Here is a 5,743-nt window from a genome sequence, read left to right as displayed (position 1 = left end):
AAAAGGTACTCCCCTACGCGCGACCCGCACTATCTGCAATGGAGCCACCTACATTCATTTAAAAATGAAGCGCCCCCGGCAAAAGGGACATTAGTACCATGGAATAGTACTAGTATGTATAACTAAACACCATCTAGTTAGAAAGAACTTTCATACAAGAATAAGAAATCACAAGTATAACTCAAGCTTTAAACGATCACCACCTTATCAAATAAAAGAATCGTACAACTTCCACATCATTTTTACATAGCTTTTAGTTTAGGTCATTTCACACTATTCATCATTGTTCACGATACCACCGCTATCTTGAGCGGAGTCCGATCTAGACCCGATCGGCTAGGTTGCCTCATTTGAGGCATATATTTTAATCACAATCTCATTTTCCTTTCCGGAATTCATTCACAATACCACCACTATCTTGAGCGTTGTCCGATCTCGGCCTGATCGGCTAGGCCGCCTTTCCAAGGAATTGTTCCCTTCGCATTAATTACTTCATTTCAGATATATCATTTCATTGGCACTTGGGGCCACAACTTATCACATTATCCTTGGCACTAGGCCGCACATTTACACCGTTCCCACATGCAATGTTTGATTTGTAATTTAGGATAATAAGCGCTCACAAGAGCAATTAAAATTGTAGGCATAGAGGAGACTTCACATGGATGGCGCAACATACGCAGCTTCAATTTCAATTTAAAGTCCAAGCATTTCGATACATAATTCATATCTTTACCCTATTCAAGTTATCAAGACAACACGTTGATCATGTTGAGACACATTTTTCATGCATATACGATTACAACATCAATTCATGTAAAATGACAAGCAATGCAACAATTCTGCTTTAATCTTACCATATTCACACAAACGCCGATGAAGCTCAATTTTTAAAAGACGGGGTTTTAGCCATACATACCTCAATCGAGCTTTCCCTAATCCTATAATGTTCCGGAATGTTCGCACTTCAATCTATTTAAGCAATATAGCACAATTTAACTCATAATCAAGAAAAGACCATAATCTAGGCTCTCTTGAGCATTTTACCGAGCATTTAGTGTTCATTAAGGCCTTATGGTTCTTTTATGCAAGATTACACTAGCCCATTACCCATGTCTCCTCTTTTATAATTCCTCATACTCTTCAAGAACACGTGCATGCAATACAAACCCCCTTATCCCCATGAATTACCTCACCAATGACCCTTTATAGCTATGTGTAAAAATGAGAGCTGAGCTGATGAAGCCTTACCTCTTAGGATGAGGGTTTAGGTCCCTCACTTGATTATCTTCAATGATTTACTAAGGATTCATGGTGTAATTTTGATGGGAAGCACTTCCCCTCTCTTAGACCCCCCTCTCTCTAAAAGTGTCAGGAAATGGGCTCAAAATGAGCTATTACCCAGGATATAACGACAGGGGGTTGGGTTTAAAATTTAGAAAACTGGAGCCCCGACTCGGATCTGCGATCGCAAAGTGGACATGCGTATAATGGACCGCGAAAATGCTCCCCAAGAACTTAACACACTGCCTGGGTATGCGGCAGAAATGCGGTCTGTATACCCGTTCTGCGGTCGCATAATGCACCGCAGAACTGCCCCTTACAAAATTCCAAGGGAATTATGAGACGACTTTGCGGCCCGCATATCGATTATGCTACCGCATAATTTTCGCATAGTTGACATCGATTTGGCCAACACACTGCTTCACTCTACGGCAACTATGCGGTCCGCATTCCTATTATGCGACTGCATAGTGGACCACAATAAGGGCACTTTTCTGGAAAATATTATTCTTTAACTTTTTAATGCATAGACCAGTCCTAAAGGGTCCGAACCGCGGTGAGCAACCTTACCGCGAAGAATTTTATGCATATCTAACATATATTCCTAATTTCCACTACAAACTTTCGGGTTTAGAGTGGAAATTTTCACGGGGCATCATAGTTCAGGCTATACGTCACATTTGTAAGAATTCCGAAAGGGCATACCCTTGGTGTAGATGCCTGAAATATCACTCGGGATCCAAAATGGCTCCGGCCAAACACATATGACTACGGTCAAAACGGCTGATAAAGCTAAACTAATGCGACTTGGGGACCCCCGACCGTCGCTAAAAAAAATCGCAGGCCACTACTTCGAATATAGTTTGAAAATAACTAGTTAAAAGAGGCTTCCCTCAATAGGAAAAAATGAGCTTCGACCATGTTAGCTCCAAATCACAAGGCTTTGACCTACTCAGCCTACGAGCTATGAACCTTCCGAGGTGCTCAAAACATTGCCGATAACGACTTGAAATCGAGGTTCTTCCAAACCTGACGACGGGTCACACAAAACTATTTCAAAAGACCTTAACGAGCGGAAAACAAAACCTACAAAAAGCCCATGGGCAAAAACAGTGTAAGAGCCATTGTCGCCAGCTAATCAAGCCTCCGGGCCACATATTAAAAGGTCTCTACGACCAATCAGCGTAAGAGCCATTGTCGCAGCTAAAAAATTGACAACTTGAGGATTAAAATGAGCTCAAATCGTAACCCGATTCAGATACCGGATCCAAAATAGTTAACTATGCAAGCCTCTAGGCCACACATTAAAAGGTCTCTATGACCAAACAGCGTAAGAGCCATAGTCGCCAGCTAAAAAATTGACAACTTGAGGTTTAAAATAATCTTGAATCGTAACCCAATTCGGGGACGGGATGCAAAATAGTTAACTATACAAGCCTCCGAGCCACATATTAAAAGGTCTCAAGTGGCCGGAACAATGTAAGAGGCACTATTGTCGGTCTGAAAATCGAAGGTATTTAATGGTCAATTAAAGCTCGAGTCACAACACGACTCAGAGACTGGACTCGAAATGGTTAAACTACAACATGCCTAAAGGCACAGTATAAATGCCACTATCGCCAGCTGAGTAAGCCTCCGGGCCACCCACCTGTAAGGTCACTTCGACCCGAAGCACAAAAGGCCATCGTCGTCCGCCCATGAAGGCAGGATAAAACTTGAGGGTTAGTTAAAGCTCGAATCGTAGCGCGACTCGGAGACTGGACCCGAAATAGTTAAACTATAACATGCCTAAAGGCACAACATAAATGCCACTGTTGACCAGTCGAGTGAGCCTCCAAGCCACACGCTTGTAAGGTCACTTCGACCTAAAGCACAAAAGGCCATCGGCGACCGCCCATACAGACAAAAGAGAACTTGAGGGTTAAATTAAAGATCAAATCGCAACACGACTCAGAGATTGAACCCGAAATAGTTGAAACGACAAAACACCCAAGGGCGAGAAATAAAGGCCACCATTGTCCGCCCAAGGGTCAGTTATAGCTCGAATCGCAGCGCGACTCAGAGACTGGACCCAGAATGGCCGAAACAGCGAAATACTTTAAGGCAAGAAAGGAGAACAATCACCATTCTCCCGCACAAGCACAGAAGACCGCAGGACAGGCAAGCTCAAATAAAGGCCGACTAAGCCTAAAAACAGCTGGGCAAAACACAGAGGCCTGACACCTACTCGCGTCAAGAATCGCGCTTGAAAGCCCCCGGAATTGCCTGATTGGTTCCGAACCCACGAGGATCCCACCAAAGCACGGAAACCGGCCCGCCGGATTAAAGGCAACACGGGAAGAGATACAAAAGAGGTAAAACTTCAAGATTTTTCTCATTTTATATATGTGCAAAAGGTGCGCTTTCCATCTACAAACATGCTCTATAAACAAGCAAAATACAAAGTGGCAAAATCTAGACTCCACCCCTAAAGGGTTACGGCCTACCGGCCCTAGCCTCGCTCTTCGTGGCATCGACAATAAGCAAACCGGGCATCGTGTTTGCTCGAACGAATCCTGCTAGAAGGACGGAACCCCTGACATGGGTCTCTTCAAAGCCTTCCCCAAAGATCTATAGCGAATGCATCCCTCAAAGGCTCCTTCCAACCCGACTCGATCGTCGGTGACAAATCGCCACTCCTTCATCATCCTCGGACCAACTTAGTACTATACCGATTCGGGCACCGGTTGTTCTCAATCCAAACTTTTGAGGAATCAAGCTACAACTTCATAATCATATCCACTCAGATCGAAGCTCGAAGCCTGCATTTGATACTTCAGGTATTCCTAGCTCGATCAGCTCCGCTCCTAAGGCCGAAAAGGCGAAACGCTTACCACCAGAAGACTCATGCCTTACCAAAAGGTTTCTGTAATGCGAGCTCCGATATTTCCCGAAATGCCAGTGAACCGACTCGACCCTTCTTTTCCCTCACCAAGAAGCCCAAGGGGCCTACCCTCATCCAGGGCCCTCTAAAGTATTGCCCCTTAATGGAACAGCTCAAAGCCTAGGTCTGGTGGAGACATACGAAGGGAAACCCCTATAAGAAAGTGAAGACCCGAGATACGGGGGAATCATGCTGAAACTTACCACGAAATGAAGCCGGCAAACCTACTCAACAACCGAGCACCTTCCTGATGGCCCAACCCTTGTTGGCCCAAAGGAACCCCTGCTCCGGAACTAAGGACTCCAGGAATGCCAGGTTCGGATGATGCACTCTCCTCAGAAGCACGGGCTCATCTCGCCCCGATAAAAGATCCTTCATGATTGTGAAACACACATGTCATATATCACCACGCCCGACCTCTGTCGTGCCCCAAATAAGCAGCCGCCAAGGGCATGACCCACCAGCACCATGAAATCAGCAAACCCCGAAGACCTCCGCCATAGCAAAGCAGTGCCCCAACAGGCCAACAATGCCTTCACCAAATTGACATACAACTTCAAAAAGCCTCCGCCAAAGAAAACTAGCTCACGAAAAAATAGGCTTACCTAACAAACGCCCGTGCAAAACGGGTTTCGAGTAATGATCAGGGAGGATCGGAGCACGACCAGGCCTCTATTCAAAGATTGCCTCCAGGAAGTCACCGGCATCCCAGAACCGCGAGTCGTCAGGCAAGTCTCTTCTCAAAAAGCCATTACGAGGCCTGAAGATATTATTCACGCTTTCACACAGAGAGAGGATCCCGGCGGCCCAAGGTTATTAGCCTAAATTCGGGTCCGATTCAAGAAGTCACAATAGACCCTACGCGAAGCCATTTCATCAACCAAAGGCTGGGGGAATATTCGTGCCCAAGGCCAGAATCATAGGCGACGAAACATGCTCATGCATTCGAAGCTATCAAAACATAAAGAGATACAACAAGTGTCAATGAAAGGAATCAAGAAAATATCTTTATATTTATACAAGTGTTCGCTTACAACGACCCTCGAGAGGTCCTTACATATGATCATAAAATCCCACAGGGGATCCTTGTTGAAAAATAAAGAAGTACAAATGATATGCATATAGTAGAAGCGTAAGGACCTAGCCAATTCATGTTGCGTCTCCATCATCATCCTCTCTGGCATATGACCGCAAAGGCAATACCTTCCAAGTCCGATCCCCTCGAGGATCACATCCTAATCCTCTTAGAATGGCATCTTCAAAAGGAGGGTATAGAAAAGGAAGGCAGGGGCGAAGAGCAAAATGACGAAGGAGAAGCCGGAAGAACACAAGGAGTGGTTGGGTGAAAATTGGCTAGTAGGAACTACGCCGGTACTGCCATTTTAAGCCACTTCTTGAGATGTCGCCTCGGCCCGGAAGGCGACAGCCGACCGGGACCGCTGATACACCCCCTAGAATCCAAAAGGGGTGTAACACGCCGAGACGAGGGAGGAGGGTGAGCAGCGGTGTATAATCCTAGCCCCATCTTGAGCAGCG

This window comes from Nicotiana sylvestris, chromosome 5 (assembly GCF_000393655.2).
Source record: "Nicotiana sylvestris chromosome 5, ASM39365v2, whole genome shotgun sequence".
In the NCBI taxonomy this organism is placed as follows: domain Eukaryota; kingdom Viridiplantae; phylum Streptophyta; class Magnoliopsida; order Solanales; family Solanaceae; genus Nicotiana; species Nicotiana sylvestris.
This window is presented reverse-complemented; position numbering follows the sequence as displayed.